Here is a 27472-nt window from a genome sequence, read left to right as displayed (position 1 = left end):
TCTATCCAATTCATCTGCCAATGGACACCGGGTTGCTTCCACCTTGTGGCTATTATGAATAATACTGCCATTTACCATAGGTGAACAAATATTTCTTTGAGTGCTTGCTTTCAATTCTTTTGGGTATACCCCCGGAAGTGAAATTGCTGGTTCATATGGGAATTCTAATTTTTTGAAGCACCGTCATATTGTTTTCCAAAACAGCACCTTTCAATAATTCCATCATCAGTACACCAGGATTGGGGTTCCAGTTTCTCCACATCCTCTCCAACACTTGTTATTTCCTGTGTGTGTGTGTGTGTGTGTGTGTGTGTGTGTGGTAGTAACTACCCTAATAAATGTGACGTATCTTTGAACACAGCATTCCCATTTAAGAAAATTTTTTTAAGTTTATTAATTTTTGGGAGACGGAGAGAGACAGAGCATGAGTGGGGGAAGGGCAGAGACAGAAGGCGACTCAGAATGTGAAGCAGGCTCCGGGCTCTGAGCTGTCAGCACAGAGCCCAATGCGGGGCTTGGACTCATGAACTGTGAGATCATGACCTGAGGCAAAGTTGGACGCTTAACTGACTGAGCCACCCAGGCGCCCCGTATTCCCATTTTAATTTTAATATTACTCTACCTGATTTTGATACTAAATAGTTATCAAACTTAATCTAATAGAATATAACCAGAAGATTCAATTCTTCACATTCAAAATAATGTGTTAGGCTTATACTCTTTTCAACTATCCCCTTGGATTCTGCTATGCACCAACTTGTACACAGTATATTGGAGTAATACTTCAACTGGAAAAACCTTGAACTCCAAGTCAGATCAACCTGAAAGATTTTTTTGAACCAAACTAAAATTAAACCCAAATACTAATAAATATTTTAACCATGAGCTGCATCTTATCCCATATACCAATGAAGTCCAGGTCAGAAACAAATCCCCACAGCTCATGATTTAAAAAAAAAAACTGAGTCATTTGAAAAGCCTTTTGAAATAAATAAGAACATATGTAATATTTCAGATCAAGTCTCTGAATACAAGCAATGTTGGCATTCAGCGTTCCTGCTGCAAACTTTCTCATATCCCTTCCTATTGAAGCAGAGCTACATAAACTAGTGTGTTTCCAGTTTTTCGCTGATTATGGAACATTTCCATTGAATACCAGGGATTCTCAGTAAACATTCATCTTCTCTGTCAGCTAGTTTCCCTGTATCATTTCAACTGATCTTTATCGCCTTCAGCAATAACTTCTCTCCTAAGTTTAATTTTGAGAGCTTCTGTTCTCTGCTTCTTGGTGCTCCGTGTCTTTAAAATGTCCACTTTTTTTTTCTTAACCAAATAAAAGTACTGGGTTTGAGGTAGCAGGCAACAGATTTGTACTGATTCATGTCAGTGCCGAGTACCCTACCAACCTATGGTCCAACAGAAAGTTAGCAATCCAGCCGATACTGACGCTTGACTAACAGGTCTCTCTTTGGTGAACAAGGCAACCATCAGCAGCAGACCCACTGTGGAGTCTCCTGGGAAAGTGTGAACATGACAGTACACAGCTTACATCAAAGACATTTCAATTCTGCAACAAGCCTTTCTGCTTCGGGTAAGTGATATACACCCAAACAAAACATTAATCGGAAGACCCATTTCATCTCCCTTGGGGAATTGGAGCTATTGGCAGAATAATCCTGCTGTCTAAGTGTGATTTTGAACATTAAAATGAGTTCCTTTTAGGAAATCTAGAGGCTGAGAGAAGCACTGCAAATTGAGTAGGGATTTCATGATAATAAAAAAAAAAGTCTTGCTGCAAATAAACATGAACATTGTAAAATTTGAACTCTTTCTTTTAATTAGGCCCGTCAGCTGGGGGGGGGGGGGCTATATTTGAGGCCATCTCTGTCTGACAGGTTGCCATTAACATAAAATGGAGAATGGTTTACATTTCTGCACAAGCACCCTTTGACCTGTTTGAGTGGAGAAGTTTGTGTATTCATTGTTTTTTTCCTGATTTCTGATAATATGGAATTACAAAGGAGAGCTGACAATAGAGTCTGAGTGTGGGACATGGAAAGAGGGTAATATTTGCTTTCCTGGCATGTGGACAGGGCTAATGTGGGAAGTTTCCACTTACTCCACACACCTGTTTCGGAATGTCAGCAGATGTGAGAATATCCATGGAAGCCACCTAAAATTGCCAGATGATGATGCTTTGGTCTATGCATTCATCCTAATCTTTACCCTTGTAGAAAACAATGAATTCAAATAAGCCTATACACCACCCTTTATTTTTCTCTTCTACTTTTATTCCTGAATCCCAAAAACTTGATGCACAGCATAGGTCCCAAGATGGGAAGAGGCTGTAAAGATTTTGGTTAGTTGCAATGCTTTAGCCATATGCTTTCCTGAGTCTTACACAAAAGGTGACAAAAAGCGGATGGCATTTGGAGCAGCCACGTTTTTCCTGGACAAGGTTGGGGAGGAGTCCTGTACCTGCTGAGGTTCTGACAACCCACGAAGAAGTTAAACCCTAAACCCAAGTTCATCTTCCTGCTTTGCAAAAGACGACTGTCTTGTCACAAGTGATATTTAAAATGTTAACATTTGTGCTAAACTAGCACATAAAAAGTAAGCTTTCCTTAAAAAAAGATAAAATATTATTTTCTCACCTTTTTTGTAATTTGAAAATGAGCGAACATATTGTACTCTAAATCTTAAAACAGATACAAGTCTGAAGTTAATCAAAGAAAGAAGTAATAAATTGCCTCTGGAAATCCTATGTTCATAGAAACATAATAATAAGAGGTGTCTTATAAGACCATGAGCTATATCTCACAATGCTAATAAGAGTCATAAAAAGCAAACAAACAAGTCTTTATGGGGAGGTGAATCCTCCTTCTCAGTAATTATATTATCTTCCTTTACAAATACTTTTATAAAATAGGCTCTCCTTTCATCCCACAGCAGTATCCTTTACTGAGGATATACTTAAGCATCCTAGAGACCTTCTCTTCTTACAACCAAACAAATAATCAAGAAACAAATTGTCTTTCTGTTTATTCGTTTTGTTGCAGAGAGGAGGAATTTCCTGGAAGAAAAGGAAAACAATCTCTTCACATTTTGCTCACCAAAGGGCAGTAGTGAGGCCCCTGCCTCGTGAATAACCTTCATTCTGAGTGTGCTGTAAATATTGAATAGATTGTAAAAGTCTGCACATATATATTAATATCATTGCATTCTTCATAATGAATCATTGCAGCATACTTTTTAAACTTGAGCTTGTTTTTTATCTTTAACATAGTAGGAAATTGATTACAGAGGTCTATGGCATGACTTTTTCTTCACTGACCATCCAAATTTCTGAGAAATGCAAATTTTTAATTTTTTATTTCACAAATTGCATGTAGATACAGAAAGTGATAATTCCTTTATATTTAGAGCTAGTCAAAGGCTCCTTGAAGATAGTGGCCAAGTTTAATTTTCATAGCTAAATATTTTCAGTGAGGATTTTTAAATAATTTAAAAGATAAACAGAAGATATAGTATGTTAATCAGATTTTAAAGAAACATAGAATAACCTGCATCTTTTAGGGGTTTTTAATGTTTATTTATTTTTTCTTTAGTAATCTCTACACCCTACATGGGGCTCAAACTCACAACCCCAAGATCAAGGGTCCCTTGCTTTTCCAACTCAGCCAACCAGGTGCCCTGTAACATTCATCTTTTAATTTGGAAAATAAATACTTAAAGGGAACTTAATTGTCTTTTCACTATTCTAAAACAACTGACCAAATGTGTTCATTATGTAGAATACACTTGATCTAAATCACTTGTGTTATTTACCTATTTTTTTAATGTTTACTTTTTTTTCAGAGAGAGAGAGACAGAATATGAGTGGGGGAGGCACAGAGAGAGAGAGGGAGACAGAATCTGAAGCAGGATCCAGGCTCTGAGCTGCCAGCACAGAGCCTGATGCAGGGTTTGGACTCACCAACCGAGAGATGGTGACCTGAGCTGGAGTCAGATGCTTAACCGACTGAGCCACCCAGGCGACCCTAAATCAGTTGTGTTATTGAATTGGGTTAATACAAATGGTTCATCTAGTAACTACAAACAGTCTTAAAATGGTTTAAAACAATGAAATAAAATAAGATCACTATTTATACCGAGAACAAAAAATGGAAGACTAACTTTCCTGTATAGTATGGGGAATTACATTGGACAATTATTCAAGATTTCCCCTTATTAGTAGGAAAAACAAATATTTGTAAGGAAAAGGAAGAATGTCTTAAGTTTGTTAAAATACTTGATCAAAATCAGATAATACTATTATTGGTATTATCAATTCTTCCCATTATTCTTTAGAGATAAAAAATACCTATTACAATATTTGACATGGTATATTGATATGTCCACAGGTCTAGAAAATGCTTAGTTTCAATAGACAGTGGTCTATATAGCCCCGGGCCAGGGAGGGGAGAAGCAATAAACAAGCTTAGTATCAAGTGTTCCTGGCTCTTAGGAAATAGTATGAATTCGCCTCTCATCTAATGCCAACTAATGTGCTTCTTTCCATTTTATCAGAGAATACAGAAAATGACAGAGTTAGAGGAATTAATTTTCTTTAAGATAAAATCCAAAGAATATCCACCTAATCATACCAATATTTCAATATTTCCTAAATGATTTAATTTCTTTTCAGTGCCTCTTCTAAACCATAGAGTAAGAAAAATAGAAGAGGATAAGCAATATTGAATATAATAGTATTGGAGATAAATCATAAAATATATTGGCCCTGGCATATGTCCATAGTATTGATTGGAATCTATATTAATATAATCTTTCTATGGGGAAATTTGACAATGTGGTAAAGTAGTTTTTACAAAGTTCACATCTTTGAAACAGTTATTACACTTAAAAAATAATTTCTAAGGATATATGATAAACAGTATGTACTGTGACAATACTTTTTAATAGCCAAACAAAAAATGAAGTGACCTGAATACCTACCAATAATAAAATGACTCTTTAAATTATGGTATTTCCACCTTATAATGTTATACCTGCCTTAAACTTATTTTTATAAATTTATATAAAATTTTATAAATTTTTAAAATTATACAAATTTTATAGATTTTTATAAACTTTTATAAATTGAGACATCAAATACAAACTTTTATAAATGGTGGGCTATAATCACATATTTATTAAAATATAGTTAGAAATAGCTACATGTATATGTAGGACTTCAGTTTTTTGTTTCTTGTTATATAGGTTCCTAAATTTGGGTGATACACATGTATTCATTTCTGGATAGGAAAAGATTATGAAATGAAATAATGAGAAAATAATGTCACCTGTGATAATATAAATATCACTGCAGGTGAGGAACTCTGAAAAACTGCTTTGAGACCTGTGCATAAACTGTAGGCATGCCAGGTCAGGTTGAAGGCAACCACAGAATGTCTGGAAGTGAACAGGTACAAAAAAAGGCAGGCAGGAAATCTAAAGCCAAATATCAAAACCACAGCAACAACAATAACAACACACATGCATGTTCAAAAATTTCTATTAAAAATGAATCCTAAATAAAACTTCAATTTAGAGAGACAAAACAAAATGTCTTCAAAGGAAATATTAAAATTTTCTCAACAGAACAGAAGGTGAGAGTAAAAAGAAGCAGGAAAAAAGATTGGTATATAAAGAATACAGCACATGAAGATAGTCATAACAAATACATCCAAAAATATGATAGAAAATATTTAACAACTATTTTCTTCTAAAAAAGTTCTAATTTTTATAATCTGCCTATTTCTGTGGAGTTAATAATCCTACCATGACCCATTTTAAGCTGCTACTGTGAGATGCCATTAAAAGAACAGTCAGGAAGAGATGTGCACAGTCATTTCTTGTGCACTGGTATAAGCAAGTTCCTGAAACCATTAAATACACAGCAGTAAATTACAGCGTAATAAAAATAATTGTAAATGGATAAAATTCACCTATTCAAAGGCAGAAAATATACCTAGGTATTTTCTTCCAATAATTTTTCATAATACACAAATAATTTGAAAATTAAGAGATAACATATACTCTAAAATACTGATCAGAAAAAAAACACAGCCAAAAGGCACACCACACCCATACAGAGTTTGGAAAAGACATATGTATATATAAATCTCCCAAAAAATATCCAAGATTTTACTACACAATATACCAAAGTAAAATGCATTAGTAGAATAGATATGACTTTACATAATAAAAGAAACAATTCTCAGTATCTCTCAGGACATCAATATCACAAATTTGTATGCATCTAATAGCACAGTCAAAATGTACGAAACCAACTCATAGAAACTAAAAGGAGATTCGAACACATTTCTATCAGAAACCTACAGATAAAGCATTTAAAAAAATAAATGAGTTTAGTAGTTATTTATGGACTCTTTAGCTAATAGAGAACATACAATGTTTTGAAGCTCACATAAAATATTTACAAATTGGACCAAGTGATAGATCAGAAGAAGAAGTCTTTGCATATTTCAAGTAGTCAATGACATACAAAATATATTAATTACAATGCAGTTAAGTTAGGAATCAACAACTAAGAAGTGGGATCATTTTTATGTTTAGAAATTAGGGGCGCCTGGGTGGCGCAGTCGGTTAAGCGTCCGACTTCAGCCAGGTCACGATCTCGCGGTCCGTGAGTTCGAGCCCCGCGTCAGGCTCTGGGCTGATGGCTCAGAGCCTGGAGCCTGTTTCTGATTCTGTGTCTCCCTCTCTCTCTGCCCCTCCCCCGTTCATGCTCTGTCTCTCTCTGTCCCAAAAATAAAATAAATGTTGAAAAAAAAATTTATAAAAAAAAAAAAAAGAAATTAAAAGTAGTACCCTTCTAAAAAGCAATGAATTCAAGAAGAAACTGTAATAAATTTAACAATAAAAGAACTACAAATCAAAAGTCATGGGCATCATCTATTAAAACTTCAATCAAAATAATTACAATGTAGTAGGATACTGATTTAAAATAAAAGATGTTTAATAAACATGGAAAAGTATAGTGAAAGAAAGGGGTTAGAAAAATACTTTACAGAGAAGTTAACGTTTGAGCTGCATTTTGAAACACAAATAGAAAAATGCCAGGATAATTTGGGGGAGGATATCATTTTAAGTGAAGGGAGCAACATAAGTAGCCAGCAAAATATTAAGAAATGTGATATGTTTGGGGAAACACAAATAATCTAGTCTTACAAGGTGATACAGTGAGAGATAAAATTGGAAAGTAAGTGGTGATCAGACAAGTAAGCCTTTTAAAATATGTCAAATTAGGGGAGTGGTAGGTACAGGCTATAGTTATGGAATGAGTAAGTCATGAGGGTGAAAGTTATGGCATAGGAAATATAGCCAATAGTATTGTAATAGTGTTGTATGGTGGGGTGCCTGGGTGGCTCAGTCAGTTAAGCATCTGATTCTTGGTTTCAGCTTAGGTCATGATCTCACCATTTTGGGATCGAGACATACATCAGGCTATGCATTGAGCATGGAATCTGCTTGGGATTCTCTCTGTCTCCGTCTCTTCCCTTCTCCCCCTTTCCCCTTCTCTCTCACTCAAATCAATAAAAAATGGGGGGAAAAAAGGTAGCACCTGGGTGGCTCAGTTGGTTAGGCGTCCAGTCTCATGTTTTATGGGTTCAAGCCCTGCATCAAGCTCTGTGCTGACAGCTCAGAGCCTAGAGCCTGTTTCAGATTCTGTGTCTCCCTCTCTCTCTGCCCATCCCCTACTTCCTCTCTCTCTCTCTCTCTCTCTCTCTCTTCCAAAAATAAATAAACATTTTAAAAAATGAAGGGAGAGGCCAGAATGGTGGAGCAGGATGGAAATTTTCTGCTTCTCTCATCTCTGAAATATAACTAGATCAGCAACAAACCATTTTGCACACCTAGAAAATTGATCTGAGGATTAACACAACAATCTGCATAACTTGAGCCACAGAACTTGGCAGGTACACAGCAGCAGAGAGGTGAACTGGGGGATAGAAAAGCTGTGGAGGATAGGGAACTGTTTTTTTTTTTTTTTTTGCAGAGAGAGGACAGAGATGGGGGGAGAGTACAGGAAGAGTACTCACCCCGAAAGCAGCTGAAGAGAAGAAGAAAGAGTGGAAGCACCCACAAGGTTTGAAAAAGAAAGGGAGAAAGGAGAAAGGAGAGAGTTTCAATACAATTAGGGCTCTATAAGCAGGGGAGCACAGAGTTGGAAATTCCACAGTTTGATACCTGGTGGTGCTCTGGTGGCATGGGTTAATCCTCAGGAGCAGACATTAAGGTCTGAGGGGTCATTGGGTCACACAGGGAGAAGATGTTCCCCTGCTTGGAGGACATTTGGTAGAGGTGTGTGACCTCCCCACAGGAAAAGGTCCCAAGGGACCCCAGAGAACAGCAACGTTTGCTGGTGTTGGAACAAGGACCCTTGGGTGTACTGAAGCCTGGTGCCCATTGCATGCTGTGATTTGCTCTAGTCCCCTGAACCACTGCTGCTACATGATTGTGTGAACTTTTTCTGTGACAGGCTGGCACCCAGACACAGTCTCTGGGCCTTTGAAGTGGCACAGTCCGACAAGCATTCCTGGGGGCAAGCCAGCACCTGGCCATTGTTTGGCAAGACCCTCCCCCAGAGGATCAGTGTAAGTTACAGGACCCTGAGAAATGAGGGGTTTGGAAACACAGCCCCATCTGATTTAAAATTCTGGAGAGAGGTGCCACCTGGCAGTCTGACAGCTTGGTCATGGGCATTGTGGAACAGGGAGTGGACGGAAGCTGGAGACAAAGGAGGGGTACCTGATGGCCAGTTGGTGAGAGCACAGAGTTCTCATGATAGAGACTGGGGAGCTGGGTGATGCCATTTTCACCTGTCCCACACCTGTGCATACACCTGCATGCATGCCACACAGATCCACCCCAATAAGCTAAGCAGCACCACCTAGTAGAGAATGGAGCTGTTACACCAAACGTAGTCCAACTGTGCCAACCAAGCCCTAGAGGACGATCACAAGTCTCTCCCCCTGCTTAGTGTATGAATAATAGAGAGCTTCATGGTTTGAGTTCTCGGGGAAATTGGATGTAATTTCATTCAAATTTAATTCTGTTGGCTGGTCTATTCATTTTTTTCTCTTTTTCATTTCTTATTCTTGGATACTATTTCTCATTTTCATAATTTAAAAAATTCTTTTACTATATTTTTATATTTTTGTAAATTTTTTATTCTATTTTAATTTATTTAATTTTATTCTATTGTATATTTTTTAATATTTAAACATTTTCTTTTTTCTTCTTTTTTCTTTCTTTTTTTTCTCTTTTCTTTCCCTTTTTCTCTATTCTATCTATCAAGCTTCTTTCAACAAGAAGACCAAAATACATCTAGTATCTAGCTTCCTTTTTTTGATTTTTGTGTTTTTAATTTTTTAATTTTAGTTTTTGTTAATTATTTCTCTTCCTCCAAAATGACAGAAGGAATTCACCCCAAAAGAAAGAACAGGAAGAAATGACAGCCAGAAACTTAATCAACACAAATACAAACAAGATGTCTGAACTAGAATTTAGAATCACGATAATAAGAATACTAGCTGGGGTTGAGAAAAGCATCGAATCCCTTTCTGTGGAAATAAAAAAAGTAAAATCTAATCAGGACAAAATTAAAAATGTTATGACATGAAATCTCAAAAGGATGCCATGGGAATAAGGATAGATGAAGCAAAGCAGCAAATCAGTGATAAAGATGACAAAATTATGGAGAATAATGAAGCAGAAAAAAAAGGGAAACTAAGGCAAAAGAGCATAATATAAGAATTAGAGAACTCAGTAACTCATTAAAAAGGAACAATATCAGAATCACAGGGGGCCCAAAAGATTAAGAGAGAGAAAAGTGTAGGACGTTTAGGTACGCAAATCCTAGCAAAAAACTTTCCTAACCTGGGGAAAGACACAGACATCAAAATCCAGGAAGCACAGAGAACTCCCATTAGATTCAACAAAAACCAACCATCAATAAGGCATATTATAGTCAAATTCACAAAACACACTGAAAATGAAAGAATTAAGAAAGCAGCAAGGGAAAAAAAATCCTTAACCTATAAGGGAAAATGGATCAGGTTTGCAGCAGACCTATCTACAGAAACTGGGCAGGCCAGAAAGGAATGGCAGGATATATTCTACGTGAGGAATCAGAATAATATGCAACCAAGAATTCTTTATCAAGCAAGAATGTCATTCAAAATAGAAGGTAAGATAAAGAATTTCTTAAGGCTTTATTTTTTTATTTTTTATTTTTTACATGAAATTTATTGTCAAATTGGTTTCCATACAACACCCAATGCTCATCCCAAAAGGTGCCCTCCTCAATGCCCATCGCCCAATTTCCCCTCCCTCCCACCCCCCCATCAATCCTCAGTTTATTCTCAGTTTTTAAGAGTTTCTTATGGCTTGCCTCCCTCCCTCTCTAACTTTTTTTTCCCCTTCCCTTCCCTTCCGCATGATCTTCTGTTAAGTTTCTCAGGATCCACATAAGAGTGAAAACATGGTATCTGTCTTTCTCTGTATGACTTATTTCACTTAGCATAACACTCTCCATTTCCATCCACAATGCTACAAATGGCCATATTTCATTGTTTCTCATGCCAAGTAGTGTTCCATTGTATATATAAACCACAATTTCTTTATCCATTCATCAGTTGATGGACATTTAGGCTCTTTCCATAATTTGGCTATTTTTGAAAGTGCTGCTATAAACATTGGGGTTTAAGTGCCCCTATGCATCAGAACTCCTGTATCCCCTGGGTAAATTCCTAGCTGCTATTTCTGGGTCATAGGGTAGATCTATTTTTAATTTTTTGAGGAACCTCTACACTGTTTTCCAGAGTGGCTGCACCAGTTTGCATTACCACAACAGTGCAGGAGGTTTCCCGTTTCTCCACATCCTCTCCAGCATCCATAGTCTCCTGATTTGTTCATTTTAGCCACTCTGACTGGCATGAGGTGATATCTCAGTGTGGTTTTGATTTGTATTTCCCTGGTGAGGAGTGACGTTGAGCATCTTTTCATGTGCCTGTTGGCCATCCGGATGTCTTCTTTAAAGAAGTGTCTATTCATTTCTTCTGCCCATTTCTTCACTGGATTATTCGTTTTTTGGGTGTGGAGTTTGGTGAGTTCTTTATAGATTTTGGATACTAGTCCTTTTCCAATATGTCATTTACAAATATCTTTTCCTATTCGGAAAAAGTCGGTTGCCTTTTAGTTTTGTTGATTGTTTCCTTTGCAGTGCAGAAGCTTTTTATCCTGATGAGGTCCCAATAGTTCATTTTTGCGTTTAACTCCCTTGCCTTTGGAGAGGTGTCAAGTAAGAAAATGCTATGGCTGAGGTCAGAGAGGTTTTTTCCTGCTTTCTCCTCTAGGCTTTTGATGGTTTCCTGTCTCACATCCAGGCCCTTCATTCATTTTGAGTTTTTGTAAATGGTGTAAGAAAGTGGTCTAGTTTCATTCTTCTGCATGTTGCTGTCCAGTTCTCCCAGCACCATTTGTAAAAGAGACTGTCTTTTTTCCATTGGATACTCTCCTGCTTTGTCAAAGATTAGTTGGCCATACATTTGTGGGTCCACTTCTGGGGTTTCTATTATATTCCATTGGTCTATGTGTCTGTTTTTGTGCCAATACCATGCTGTCTTGATGATGACAGCTTTGTAGTAGAGGCTAAAGTCTGGGATTGTGATGCCTCCCGCTTTGGTTTTCTTCTTCACTATTACTTTGGCTATTCAGGGTCTTTTGTGGTTCCATACAAATTTTAGGATTGCTCGCCCTGGCTTTGAGAAGAATGCTGGTGCAATTTTGATTGGGAATGCATTGAATGTGTAGATTGCTTTGGGTAGTATTGACACTTTAACAATATTTATTCTTCCAATCCATGAGCATGGAATGTTTTTCCATTTCTTTATATCTTCTTCAATTTCCTTCATAAGCTTTCTATAGTTTTCAGCATACAGATCTTTTACAACTTTGGTTTGGTTTATTCCTAGGTATTTTAAGATTCTTGGTGCAATTGTGAATGGGATCAGTTTCTTTATTTCTCTTTCTGTTGCTTCCCTATTGGTGTATAAAAATGCAACCTATTTCTGTACATTAATTTTGTATCCTGCGACCCTGCTGAAATCACACATCAGTTCTAGCAGACTTTTGGTGGAATCTATCAGCTTTTCCATGTGTAATATCGTGTCATCTGCAAAAAGTGAAAGCTTGACTTCATCTTTGCCAATTTTAATGCCTTTGATTTCCTTTTGTTTTCTGATTGCTGATGCTAGAACTTCCAACACTATGTTAAACAATAGCAGTGAGAGTGGGCATCCCTGTCGTGTTCCTGATCTCAGGGGGAAAGCTCTCAGTATTTCCCCATTGATGATATTAGCTGTGGGCTTTCCATAAGTGGCTTTTATGAAGTGGCTTAAGTATGTTCCTTCTATCCCGACTTTCTCGAGGGTTTTTATTAGGAAAGGATGCTGAATTTTGTCAAATACTTTTTCTGCATCTATTGACAGGATCATATGGTTCTTTTCTTTTCTTTTATTAATGTGATGTATCACACTGATTGATTTGCAAATGTTGAACCAGCCCTGCAGCCCAGGAATGAATCCCACTTGATCGTGGTGAATAATTCTTTTTATATGTTGTTGAATTCAATGTGCCAGTATCTTGTTGAGAATTTTTGCATCTATATTCATCAGGGATATTGGCCTGTAGTTCTCTCTCTCTCTCTTTTTTTTTTTTTTTTTTTTTTTTTGCTGGGTGTCTGTCTAGTTTGGGAATCAAAGTAATGCTGACTTCATAGAATGAGTCTGGAAGTTTTCCATCCCTTTCTATTTTTTGGAACAGCTTGAGAAGGATAGGTATTATCTCTGCTTTAAATGTCTGATAGAATTCCCCAGGGAAGCCATCTGGTCCAGGACTCTTATTTGTTGGGAGATTTTTGATAACTGATTCAATTTCTTTGATGGTTATGAGTCACTTCAAGTTTTCTATTTCTTCCTGTTTGAGTTTTGGAAGTGTGTGCATGCTTAGGAATTTGTCCATTTCTTCCAGGTTGTCCATTTTTTTGGCACATAGTTTTTCATAGTATTCCCTGACAATTGCTTGTATTTCTGAGGGATTGATTGTAATAATTCCAGTTTCATCATGATTTTATCTATCTCTTTTCTTTTTGAGAAGCCTGGCTACAGGTTTATCAATTTTATTTATTTTTTCAAAAAACCAACTCTTGGTTTCATTGAAATACTCTACTTCTCTATGGGGCGCCTGGGTGGCTCAGTCAGTTAAGCGTCTGACTTCAGCTCAGGTCATGATCTCACGGTTTGTGGGTTCGAGCTCTGCATTGGGCTCTGTGCTGACAGCTCAGAGCCTGGAGCCTGCTTCAGATTCTTTCTCTCTCTCTCTCTCTGTCTCTCTCTGTCTCTCTGCCCCTCCCCTGCTCACTCATTTCTCTTTGTCTCAAAAATAAATAAAACATTTAAAAAATTTAAAAAAAAAAAAGAAATGCTCTACTGCTCTGATTTTTGTTATTTCTGCTCTGATTTTTATTTCCACTCTGATTTTTATTATTTCTCTTCTGCTTGGTTTGGGGTGTCTTTTTGCTGTTCTGCTTTGTTTCCTTTAGGTGTGCTGTTAGATTTTGTATTTGGGATTGTTCTTATTTTTGAGACAGCCTTGGATTGAAATGTGTTTTCCTCTCAGGACTGCCTTCACTGCATCCCAAAGCATTTGGATTGTTGTATTTTGATTTTCATTTGTTTCCATGTATTTTTAAATTTCTTCTCTAATTGCCTGGTTGACCCATTCATTCTTCAGTAGGGTGTTCTTTAACCTCCATGCTTTTGGAGGTTTTCCAGACTTTTTCCTGTGGTTTATTTCAAGTTTCATACCATTGTGGTCTGAAAGTGTGCATGATATGATCTCAATTCTTTTATACTTATTGAGGGCTGTTTTGTGACCCAATATGTGGTATTTTGGAGACTGTTCCATGTGCACTCGAGAAGAAAGTATATTCTGTTGCTTTGGGATGCAGAGTTCTAAATATATCTGTCAAGTCCATCTGGTCCAATGTATCATTCAGGGCCCTTGTTTCTTTATTGATTCTGTGTCAACATGATCTATCCATTGTTGTAAGTGGGGTATTAAAGTCCCCTGAAATTACCACAGTCTTATCAATAAGGTTGCTTAGGTTTGTGATTAATTGTTTTATATATTTGGGGGCTCCTGTATTCGGCACATAGACATTTATAATTGTTAGCACTTCCTTATGGATAGACCCTGTAATTATTATATAATTCCCTTCTTCATCTCTTGTTACAGCCTTTAATTGAAAGTCTAGTTTATCTGATATAAGTATGGTTACTCCAGCTTTCTTTTGAATTCCAGTAGCATAAGATAGTTCTCCATCCCCTCACTGTCAATCTGAAGGTGTCCTCAGGTCTAAAATGAGTCTCTTGTAGACAGCAAATAGATGGGGCTTGGGTTTTTTTTTTTTATCCATTCTGATACCCTATGTCTTTTGGTTGGAGCATTTAGTCCATTTACATTCAGTGTTATTATTGACAGATATGGGTTTAGAGTCATTGTGATGTCTGTAGGTTTCATGCTTGTAGTGATGTCTCTGGTACTTTGTGGTCCCTGCAACATTTCAGTCACAGAGTTCGTCTTAGGATCTCTTGTAAGGCTGGTTTAGTGGTAATGAATTCCTTCAGTTTTTCTTTGTTTGGGAAAACCTTTATTTCTCCTTCTATTCTGAATGACAGACTTTCTGGATAAAAGATTCTTGGCTGCATATTTTTTCTGTTCATCACATTGCAGATTTCCTGACATTCCTTTCTGGCCTGCCAAGTTTCAGTAGATAAGTCTGCTACTACCCTTATGTGTCTACCTTTGTAAGTCAGGGCCTGTTTATCCATAGCTGCTTTCGGAATTTTCTCATTATCCTTGTATTTTGCCAGTTTCACTATGCTATGTCATGCAGAAGACCGATTCAAGTTATGTCTGAAGGGAGTTCTCTGTGACTCTTGGATTTCAATTCTTTTTTCCTTCCCCAGATCAGTGAAGTTCTCAGCTATGATTGTTCGAGTATACCTTCAGCCCCTTTCTCTCTCTCTCTTCTTCTGGAATTCCTATGATACGGATATTGTTCCGTTTGATTGCATCACTTAGTTCTCTATTTCTCCCCTCATACTCCTGGATTTTTTTTATCTCTGTTTTTCTCAGCTCTCTCTTTTTCCATAATTTTATCTTCTAATTCACCTATTCTCTCCTCTGCCTCTTAAATCCATGCTGTGGCCACCTCCATTTTATTTTGCACCTCATTTATAGCAGTTTTTAGTTCCTCATGACTATTTCTTAGTCCCTTGATATCTGTAGCAATAGATTCTCTGCTGTCCTCTTTGCTTTTTTCAAGCCCAGTGATTAATTTTATGACTATCACTCTAAATTCTTGTTCTGTTGTATTGCTTAAATAGTTTTTGATCAATTTGTTCACTGTCGCTACTTCCTGGAGTTTCTTTGAGGAGAATTCTTCCATTTCATCCTTTTGCGTAGTCCCAGCGGTAGCTCCAAACTGCATGGCACTTCCCCTGTGCTGTCCGGAGTAACTTGTGTTGGTTGGCGGGGCAGCAGTCAGACCCAATGACTCATTGTGGAGTGGTGTGGCCCTTGTCTGGGCTACTTGCACACTGCCAGGCCAGTGGTGCTGCTTCGATGGGATCTGGCCAAGGGCGTATTAGCCAGGGTGCATCCACAAGGTGCCTGGGCAGGGGGTGGGGGGTGGGAAGGCTTAGTTTGCCTTGCCATCAGTGGTTCCCTGCAGGAGGGGCCCTGCAGCACCAGGAGAGAGGCAGGCCCATCAGAGGGATGGATTCACAGAAGCACAGCATTGGGAATTTGTGCAGTGCAAGTAAGCTCAGTGACGGGAACTGGTTCCCTTTGGAATTTCGGCTGGGGGATGAGAGAGGGAAATGGTACTTGCCAGCTCCTTTGTTCCTCTGTCAAGGTGAGCTCTGTCCTCCAGGGCTCAACAGCTCTCCCTCCTGGCATCCTTTCACCCTCCCCACTCTCCGAGAGCAGAGCTGTTGACTTTTAACATTCCAGTTGGTAAGTCCCACTAGCTGTCAGAACTCACAGAGTCTGACCCCTCTGCTTTTGCAAGCCCATCTTCGGGGGCTCTGCTTTGCCGGGCTGGCTGCCCCTTCACTGCCCCGGCTTCCTCCCATCAGTCCGTGTAGCACGCACCACCTCTCCGCCCTTCCTACCCTCTTCCGTAGGCCTCTTGTCTATGCTTGGCTCTGGAGAGTCCATTATGCTACTCTTCTGGCAGTTTTCTGGGTTATTTAGGCAGATGTAGGTGGAATCTAAGTGATCAGCAGGACAAGGTGAGCCCAGCATCCTCATACAGCACCATCTTCCATCGAAATCTCAAATATGTACGGCTTTAAACTATGCTTCTGAGGGATGATCCCATGCCCACCTCCTTGGTTTCCATAAATTGGCTAGAGCAACTCACACAACTCAGAGAAACATGTTTCACACTAGATCACTGGCTTATTACAGAAGGAGATAAATCAGGAACAGCCAGTGGAGAAAATACATAGGACCCAGTGTGGGGAAAGGGCACAGACGTTCCAGAGTCTCTCCAGGTGCTCCTGCCACCCCAGATCTCCACGTTTTCACCAGCCCACAAGCTCCAGATAAAGAGTTTCTAAGACAAACAAAAACTAAAGGTATTCATGACCACTAAACCAGCCCTGCAAGAAATTTTAAGGGGGACTCTCTGAGGGGAGAAAAGAGAAACAAAACAAAAAAAGGCCAAAAGCAACAAAGACTAGAAAGGACTAGAGAACATCACCAGAAACTCCAACTCTACGGGCAACATAATGACAATAAATTCATAAGTTTCAGTACTCAGTCTAAATGTCAATGGACTAAATACTCCAATAAAAAGATATAGGGTAATAGAATGGATAAGAAAACATGATCTGTCTATATGCTCTTTACAAGAGACTCATTTTAGACCTAAAGACACCTTCAGATTGAAAGTAAGGGGATGGAAAACCATCTATCATACTAATGGGTATAAAAAGCCAGAGTAGCCATACTTATATAAGACAATCTAGATTTTAAAATAAAGACTATAAGAAGGGTTAAAGAAGGGCATTATATCATAATTAAGGGATCTATCCACCAAGAAGATCTAACAATTGTAAACATATGTCCCCCAGGTGAAACACCCAAATATACAAATCTATTAATCACAAACATAAAGAAACTCATTGACAATAATACCATAACAGTAGGGGACTTCAACACCCCACTTACAACAATGGAAAGATCATATAAACAGAAAATCAACAAGGAAACAATGGCTTTGAATGACACTAGACTGGAGGAACTTAACAGATATATTCAGAACATTTCATCCTAAAGCAGCAGAATACACATTCTTCTCGAGTGCACAAGGAACATTCTCCAGAATAGACCACATACTGGGACACAAATCAGCCCTCAACAATTTCAAAAAGATTGAGATCATACCATGCATATTTTCAGACCACAATGCTATGAAACTTGAAATCAACCACAAGAGAAAATTTGGAAAGACAAGTACTTGGAGATTAAAGAACATCCTACTAAAGAATGAATGAGAAAATTAAAAAGTACATGGAAGCCAATGGAAATGATAACACCACAGCCCAAAACCTCTGGGATGCAGCAAAGTCAGTCATAAGAGGGAAATATTTAGCAATCCAGGCCTTCCTAACAAAGGAAGAAAGTTCTCAGATACATAACCTAATCTTACACCTTAAAGAGCTGGAAAAAGAACAGCAAATAAAACCCCAAAACAGCAGAAGATGGGAAACATTAAAGATTAGAGCAGAATATTGAAACAAACAAACAAACAAACAAAAAGCCAGTAGAACAGATCATTGAAACCAGGAGATGGTTCTTTGAAAGAATTAACAAAATTGATAAACCCCTAACCAGTTTGATCAAAAAGAAAAAAGAAAGGACCCAAATAAATAAAATCAGGAATGAAAGAGGAGAGATCACAACCAACACTGAAGAAAACAAAACAAAAAAAAAAAAAAAAAAAAAAAGGAAAAAAATATTTAAAAAATGTGCTGTATGGTGACAGATGGTGGCTACCCTTGTGGTGAGCACAGCATAATCTATAGAGTTGTCCAATCACTATGTTGTACAACTGAAGCCAATGTAATGTTACGTGTCAACTATATGTATGTCAACTATACTTCAAACAAAACAAAAACAATAACAAAAGCAGAAGGAGCAAGTGAAAAGTGGCAACAATAAATATCATATTCTAAAGTGATCATTTAGATACATGTTTTATCTCTGCTGAAATACATATTCTATCTACTCCCTTTGCTCTTATAGAAAAAGAAAATCATTTGAAAACTTGGGATATATCATTTGCTGTAGGCATATAATTTTTAACATAACTCAGAACTAGTTGAGACAAACCAGTTAAACCACAGCAAGTGAAAATCCCTGATTCTAGAGAGGGATTATATATATTCATGCCATGAAAGTACCTATAATTCATGACAAGCAGTATGGTTTAGGAGAAAAGCAGTACTGAATTACTCAGATTTTCTCCTAAAGCTGTTGGTAAGCATTTGAGTTTTATATGGGTTAATAACATGGTCAAATTTGCATTTTGTAAGGATTGCTATGGTACCACTCTGGAGAACTGAGAGGTATGGAGTTGGGACTATTAAGAGGGCAGACAGTCTAAAAACACAGAGATCATGAAGGAGGCTATTAAAGTAGTTCAGATAAGATATGGTATGACCTGCATTAGAGGAGAGGCAGTAGGATTAGAGAAGGGATGTATCTGAAAGTCAGAGAGAAATACAGTGGATGAGAATATCAAAGGTGATTAAATATGGAAGGTAAGTGAGAAGAAAGGGACTGGAATTAATGTTTGGTTTCTATCTCAGAAGACTGGGTAAAGACTAGCTCAGGCTGCCACAACAGAATACCAGAGACGGGGGACTGAAGAAACAGACCTTTATTTTGCCTAGTTTCAGAGGCTGAGAAGTCCAAGATCAAGGTGTCAGCAAGGAAGGTCTTATTCTGAGGTTTCTTCTGTTGACTTGCAGATGGTCACCATCTTCCTCTGTGCTCACATGACCTCTTCTTTGTGGATATGGGGGAGTGAGAAGAGCAAGCTCCTGGAGTCTCTTCCTTTTTTTGTTTTTGTTTTTGTATTTGTTCTTTTTAGAGAAATAGCATGTGAGCAAGCTGGGGAAAGGAGCAGAAAGAGAGAGAGAGAGAGGGAGAGAGAGAGAGAATCCCAAGCAGGCTCTACTCTTAGTGTTGAGCCTGATGCAGGGCCCAATCCCACAACCCTGGGATCATGACTTGAGCTGAGATCAAGAATTGGTTGCCCAACTGACTGAGCCACCCAGGTGCCCCGAGGAGTCTCTTCTTTTAAAGGCACTAATCCCATCATAAGAGCCACATCCTCATGACCTCACCTAAACCTAATTACCACCCAAAGTCCCCACCTCCATATACCATCACTTTGGGGATTAGAGCTTCACCCTGTGGATTTTGGAGGAAACAATTTATATCATAGCAGATGATAATGTGATAACTGTGAAGTGCAATAGAGAAGAAAGGCAAATTTGTCTAGGAGGAGTAGGGTAAAGGGAAAGGGGAAGAGCATCAGTTTAATTTTAGATAGGATGGTGTTTAATTTCAAGTGCCTTAGGAAGAGCAGGTGAAGATTTCTGGCAGACACTTGGTTATGTAACTGTAGAGTTTCGAAAGTGTGGGGGGATTGATATGGATTTATTTATTGCTGAAAAACATAGAAGTGGAACATGTATGATGGAAAGGGGGCCATGGATGGAGCCCTTGGGAACACGGAGACAAGGGTATACATAAAGATAGAGTGAAAGAGACAGAAGTGGTGGACGGATGGGATGAGAAACAGAAATCTATGTTGTCATAGAAACAAGAGATGTGATTGTCATCATCCGCAAAAAATTCAAATAAGTATTCTATTCATTTGATTTGGGCATTAAGATGTAATCAGGGAATGTGTTCCTCTGACAATGCCTTCATCTTGTACCCAGTTTTATTAGCTCTGCCCATCCTTTGTCCCACTCTGCCCAAGAATGACCCTGTTAATTTGCCTGCTACTCTAGTTCTGGTTCTGGGACTACAGAGAAGGATTCTGCTCTGCTCTCGTGAGTTACTCCAGATAGTAGAACCCCAAGTACTGTTCCAGTACCCTGTGGGATACCCCCTGTGACTTGGGGTTGATTCTCTCTCACCCAGACCACCCTCTTGAATAACGCTACTGTGACCACGTGCTTTAGATGCTTCCCCCATTTCTGTGTCCGGCGAATTCCCCAATCCTGTCCCCTCTGTGAATGATCTGGCCTATTGCTTCTGGAGGGAAGCCTCAGATCCTTTCTGGATGCTTTATATATTGGGTACATTTTGCTTTATGATCTGCTTCTTAATCCCTTTGCTCCCTATCGCTTTTGGAGAGCATTTCTTCAGCAGGGCCTCTCAGTTCCTTAGAATTGCTTTTTTAAGGCAGTTACTGCTAGTGTTTGCAAGTCCAACTTTACTTTTTTAAAAACCAAAAAGGAAGGAAAAAAAATAAAAGAATTCTCTTAAGCCCCCAGGAAGCATTATGGGAAGAGAGGCCAGGCTGTCCTGTGACTCTGCATTTTAAACAGGTATCTCTCCTCATGATGAGAATTACCTTGGCCTGGGTTGAGCTTTCCCCATGGACCCTTTCCACTTAAGCTTTTTATTTAAAAAGTAAATTGGGATTATTGTATTCCCTCCCTTTACTTTGGAAGTAAAAATTTTAAATTAATTGTGGTCTAAAATGATAGCAAACAGAGAGGTTCTGATAGCAGTCTGGTGGCCTCTTGTTTAGCCAGCAGAGATTTCTGTTATTGCTGCTGGGAATGGCTTGGCTGAGGTATTTTTAATTTACATTTTTTCTTCCTCTAATGAAGGATTGAATTATGACTTACTATAAAATCCCCCAGTGTCGTGTCGTGGAGAGAGAGATGTTGACTGACTTCCTCTGACTTGATTGGAGTGGAGCTATTTATTGGAGCTAGATTTTAAGTCACAGGGGTGGCATTCTGAAGGAGTTTTGCTTTTAAGGCAGCACTATCTGGAAATGCCTTTAGCTCTGTTCAGTGCTTCAGCACAGCGGGCAGTGTTGTAAAAGATAAGAAGGGCATTTCTGTACCAGTGGCTGGCGTAGCACTACTGGGTTGTCCACTCTGGTAGGATCAGTCACCATGGTTCTAAGTCAGAAACTTCCCTGGCCCTACTGAACCTGCTTCCGCCTGGGAAAATAGGGAAATCCCAAATGTCAGCCTCTGGATATAGCCACCACCTGCCAAGAGAACCACCCCCAACGGACAGGTCAAATTTGTAAACAGTAATCCCTGTGCTATAACAATAGCTCTCTGCCTGCTACATAGTGGGGATGGTAAAAATGTGGATGTTGCAAAATGTAATCACTGGCCTGGAAATTTCCCTTCTGTGGCAGATGGTAGGATCAAGAGCAAAGACAGACATGTCCTTCCACAAACCAAGGGCAAGGGTTACGCAATAGGTTTAGGTAACAGCCACTAGAGTAGACAGCTTTAGGCAAAACTCAGGGATATGTAATAAAATAACTTCTTTGAATCCGGACAGCGTGGATGAAACATCTTTTGAGGATATTGGACTGGAATCCCACTATAAGCATGGGCTACCCAGTTCAGACTTCAGGCAACAGAGTAGTTGTGTCAGGTTTGTCTGTGTCTTGAGACAGCTGCACTCTAGACATTACCATATTTCAGGAAAAGAATTTTAAAAGAAAGGAAACAGCACCCAAACTGGGAGCAGAACTCAAGCATATCAACCTTGGAATAACATTTACTCTGTGCCTCCAGTTTTCTGAAAACAGCTTTAACCAAAAAACTAGTGTTTGAAGTTGCCTATTAGAGAATCTGTCCTGAAGCTTATGTGAGAATTTTGTTATTGGTGCAGCACCCACCAATATATGGTCTCTCAAGGTGCATGTTCATTTGTTTATACTCACCTTATATGTAACTGGTGCACCCCCAGCTCATGTTGCAGAGATAGAGCATTTTCCTGAGGATTGAATTAGACATGCTGTGGAGTTCAATTAATGCACTTTTTCTCTAAATACAATGATTTTACCCCCAAGCATTAAGCCAACTAACACATGGAAAAGATCCTTTAATGTTTTGTAGAAAACAGTCCCCACTTGGTAATGTACATGGCAAGTTGAAAGATGGCGTTCTGGTTTTTCCAATCGCTTCAAAAAGACACACTATTTCCTATTTATTGTTTCTGTTTGGCAAAGCTCAGATTCCTAAAAGCAAGAGGGAGATAATTTCCTGAAGAAATTGAATTTTCTTTGTGAATAATTAAGGCCTTGGGAGTCCAATATTTAGAAAAACTTCAACTAAGGGCTTACAAAATAGGAAGATTAAGAAGAAACATTTTATTTTCTGGTGTCGTACAATTTAAGCCTAAAAGGCAACTGAAAATTGTCTCTCATATTGTTGCAGACATCAAATTGTTCAGATCATATGGTGCAGGAAAACAAAATTTTCTTCTTGTTTCTGTTGGACTTTTTGGTCAGACAATAATTATTCATGAGGAATAACGAGGGTCCCTCAATGCTGCAAACTCAACAGTTGATTTACCAACGAATGGCAAAGCCTTGATAATCATTTGTCTATAAGTTCAAGGACTACTGGCAGGGTGGGGGGAGGGGCAGTTGTCCTTGATGTAGTCTTAAGTAAAGAGGCAGGAGACAGAGCAGAGCCACACAAGTGTCACCTCCTTGGGGACCAGAAAGTATTGATAAGCATGTACCTGTGTCACAATGATATCACTCAATGGTTACAATCAAGTGTGTATGTTAATAAGGATATGCCATAATAGTAATCATGTTTCATGCTAATTTTTAATGAATTGAGAGCCCTATATTCTTACTTCGTTCTGTTGAAAGTATTCAGCTGAGGATACCCCCATAAATAATAGATATCTAATTCCAGGGTTTAAAAGAGAGTTAGATTTTAGATAAGAAAGTATAATTCTCTAGGAGCAATTTGATTTCCTCGAATATAGCATCCTTCTACTATTTGTAGCGGAAAAACTAGTGATAAGCATATTTTGTTTTAGTAGGGTTTTACCTAATAATACTAAGATTCTTTGGACCATTCATGCATAAATGACAGGAGAGGAAATGGCTGTCATTCATCCTATAATATGAAGAAAAGGAGAGTGGTCAGGGTCACATTATCATTTGGAAATGAGGATGTGCACTGGGCTCTTTGCAGCCCCCTGTTCCTGTCCTGTCATTCTTTGAAGGTTGGAAAGCTCGCTTTCCTCTTCGTTCCTATCAATCTGCAAAATAAAAGCACCTGATCTTACTCAATCCTCCTGTCCCCTGCAGTCTTTATTTTAGGTGCTGAGCTACGATCTTATATCATTAATAATGTTTAAAGACTTAAACTTTGGACAATGTGCCAGATCCTACATATCATGACCTCCTCCTCAGAAGCAAGGTGATTGGGATTGGGGAGCAGGAAAAGGTAGCGTGAGTTTCTGCCCATGAATGTGACTTTCTAAGCATAAATGAGAATGACAAAGGAAAGAGACCTTTTCAAAATATAGTCAAAAGGTCTTTGTCAAACTACCAAGCTGAAATTCATACTACGACTGACCCACTGCCTAACTGCTTGTAAATGGTTTCTCTTCCAAAAAGAAGTAGGTAATGAGAATTTGATTCTAGCAATTCTCCATCTCAAACAGAATTCTGTGGGAGCTGCTGCTCTCTTTCTATGTTATTTAATCTCTCGCTGAAATATGAGCTCAGGTTTTCATTGGAAACCGTTGAATACTGAGTTGATTTGGAACGCTTAGAGACCTAGACGAACTGCACCATTTTGAATTAGGTCCCATGTTCCAAGTGTTGAGGTGTGTTTCTAACATCTGTGAAAGAACCTGGGACCGTCTGTCCTCTGCCAGTCCCACCGCACTGTGCCATGGTCATAATCCATTCAGCAACAAGGAACGGGTTCTCTTGTGTTCAGCAAAAACAGGTACTCAATTGGGCGCCCTTCTTTTCTACTTCATGATTCCAGCTGGAATGTACAGGAACCATAAAGAAGTTTGTGATTGTTCTTGCCCCATCCGTGTCCTTCACTGTCCAGGCTTACACCTGTTTTACAAGGAGCGTACTGCCAGTTGCCTACATGCAATGGGAGAACTAAGTAGGGATCCTAATAAATGGGCGAAACAGATGGAGGCTAGAAGCTCTTGCGAAGTTAAAAGAATTGTGTGCTTAATAGACTAAATGCTTAATAGCAGTAATAGCTGCCAAGTCACCACATAACTCACTGATATGCATGGACTGTAGCTGCAAGAAAGTGACTGCTTTCAGTCTCAAGGACTTTCCTAAAAATTCAAGGTTGTAAGAACCTAACCTAGAGAATAATTACTTGTCCAGACGTGATAACAGACTCTGGCAGAACAAAAATGACAGCTTGATTCACAGACAAATATAAGTCGGTCTTGGATGTCTGGCTTCCATTTTTCTGTGGAGAGATAGATGTCTTTAAAAAGCCTCAGCAGTGAACATCCTGTCAGTTTAAAAGGTCAGACACTGAAGTGTATCAGAAGAGATGATGCTGCACAGACCATTGAGAGAAAAGAAAATGATTTCATTATCCTCGTTCATCTGCTATGGATTAATTCAGTTCCCATCATTGTGGCAATTAAGGCACTTTTGTAGAGCTGTCCTGACCTAGTTGAGGTGGAACCAGGTAATAAAAGGCAGCGGCAGGGAGGAGGGCAACTATGGATGAGTTAATATTCCTTAGGAACAAACGATGTTTGGAAAAGAGTTTGGAGTTGATATGTGCAACTGCATCTGATGAAGAAAAAAGAGCCTAAACAAAGAACAACCCCTAGAAATATTTCCCTCTATGTCAGAAAGTGACTTTCGCATCTTGGGTAGCCCGTGAGTCACGCCAGGGCTTGGAAACAATCACGTAAAAAACGGCATGTTTTGCTTTTCACAGGGGACACTACAGACATGAATGAGAAGATAGAAGAATTCCGGGAGAACTGCTACCCTCCTGGGTCAAAGATGGGGCTGCTTTTCTGCTAATTGGACCTTCTCAGTACCTGAAATGCAACATCTAGAAAGAGAACACATCAGATCCTCCTAAATTAGTTTCTTCTGATTCTGTTTGCTCAGTCACTCCAGCTCAAAACCTCTGTCACCATGTTTAACTACTTGTCTAGTACCCCTTATATTACTTGCCAATTTATATTCATTCTGTGTCCACTGCCTTCACAATGTCTTCTTTATCACTTCCCTTCTTTCCACTCCCACTTACACAGTCCTCACAGAAGCCCTCATTACTCCTCACTTGGACAACCGTAATAGCTTTCTAACTGTCTCCTCACCTACCCTTTCCAAGCCCTAATGTATTCTACTCGCGACTGACATATTAATCTTCCTAAAGTCTATCTTTAATCATGTCATCCCTTTGCTTGCAAGTGTCAAATGTCTTCCCAGTGACTACTAAATTAAGTACTAAGTTTTCACCCTAACATTCAAGGCTCCCCAGAGTAAGCCTTAGCTGATCATTTGTGCCTCATTTCCCATTAGTCTTCCAAGCCCCTTAGGGTCAATCTAGACTATGAGCCAATCCTCAGTCACATCTCCTGAGCAAATCCCTCTATTCATTCTTGTCCTTCTTCAAAGAATGTCCTTTGCCCTCATTTTAGCTTAGAATGCCACCCTTTCTGCAAGGTCAGTCATGGAATGCTTCATGGAACATTTCTGGACTTTCCCCTGTTGAATATAATTTCTTACCATTATTTGTGCCTCTCTTAAAGCACTAATCACAGTCCCGTGAAGAGTTAAAAAGTTGCAGGGACTTAGAGCAAGGAGATCTATCCAACTTACTCTCTCGTGAATTGGAGCAAGAATGTAATCTTTTAAATATCTCAGTTTATGTAATAAAATTCAACAAATATTTGTTAAGAACCATCTCTATGCTTGGAATATAGCAGTGAACAAAACAAATACTTACCTTCTAAGGGAGATGACAGATATACAGGCATTTAGAAATATACAAGGTGGGCATCTGGATGGTTCAGGTGGTTAAGCATCTGACTCTTGATTTGGGCTCAGGTCATGATCTCAGTGGACTAAAATTTGTATTTCAGGTTTGAAAAGAATAGCCTTTTTAAAAGAGACAAAGAATTCTGTGCTTTCCTGATTTCTTTATAATTTTCTCTATTTCTTTGCGTACTTAAACTGAAACTTGAATCCAACATTTTTAAGTCACAAACAGATAATTTTTCTTCACATTACATTTTCAGTATGGAAAAAGAATAGATTTTTCTTACCCAGAAACCCCTACCAAGGATCACCAGGAATTGCAATATACCCACTGATATCAACTCTATGGTAGATTCCGTCATGAATTTTTAACTGCATACATGAACCTATTTTATGTCTCAATTCTTACTTTTCTTTGTTCTTTTGTTCCCAATTTACACTGCCTAATTGCACCGTTTGGGCCTTTTTAAGTTTTTAAAACTCCTTTCTAGAACAAGGCTTCGGCCAGCCAACCAATAAACAAATAAGTATGTTTATACCCTGTAAGCATGTACTAGATATGAATTCCTGCTAATGGTCTCTGGCTCCCAGATGAACTGGAGGAAATAAGATGTATGCATAGTAGGGCAACTACATTCTTTTAGTTCCAGATTGCATGCGTTTCAGAAATCATATAATTTTGCTTTCTTAGATTTGTGTTTCTTACACGGGCTCATTATGGAAAATAAAATGTATCCCACACTTCTGCTATCCTTTTATTTTCCAGTGGGAAGGGAAAAAAATAATGATCCATCAAAAGTTTCTATAAAACCCAGCACCTATGTTGCCCAAACTTCAATGTATATGCTTATTGCCATTATTAACATTATGATTACATTTATGTTTTCTGTAGTCATTTTTCTCAGTATTTATTAAGATAAAAGTGTTGCCAACAGAATTCTGACAGGTATTCTATTTATAGTACTAAAATTAAGGCAAAAAGTGATTTTAGTTCTAATAGTTTCGTTACCCAAATAGTTTGTACCAGTAAAAGCAGGCAATCCATTAGTGAAAAAAAATAATTATCTCCAATTCCCCCACATTCTTTCTGCACAGATATAAAGAATTAATACTTATGGGGACAATAATGAATAGGTATGAGCCTCTGCACAAAATATCACACAGGCTTTGGTAAAATACAATGTAATTCTAAGGTTAGGGTAGCAATAGATAAGCATAGGCAAAGGAAATATGCATACAGAACACAAACATCAT

General features: G+C 38.5%; 1 long non-coding RNA gene across 1 annotated transcript; it reads left to right on the top strand.

Moving 5' to 3' along the window:
- Positions 1 to 1206: 1206 nt before the first annotated feature.
- On the top strand, positions 1207 to 26959 carry LOC123583484. Its single transcript, XR_006704889.1, has 2 exons — positions 1207 to 1591; positions 25164 to 26959. It is a non-coding gene; the product is annotated as an uncharacterized LOC123583484 (long non-coding RNA).
- Positions 26960 to 27472: the final 513 nt, after the last annotated feature.

Source organism: Leopardus geoffroyi, chromosome B3 (assembly GCF_018350155.1).
Source record: "Leopardus geoffroyi isolate Oge1 chromosome B3, O.geoffroyi_Oge1_pat1.0, whole genome shotgun sequence".
Lineage (NCBI taxonomy): Eukaryota > Metazoa > Chordata > Mammalia > Carnivora > Felidae > Leopardus > Leopardus geoffroyi.
This window is presented reverse-complemented; position numbering and strand designations above follow the sequence as displayed.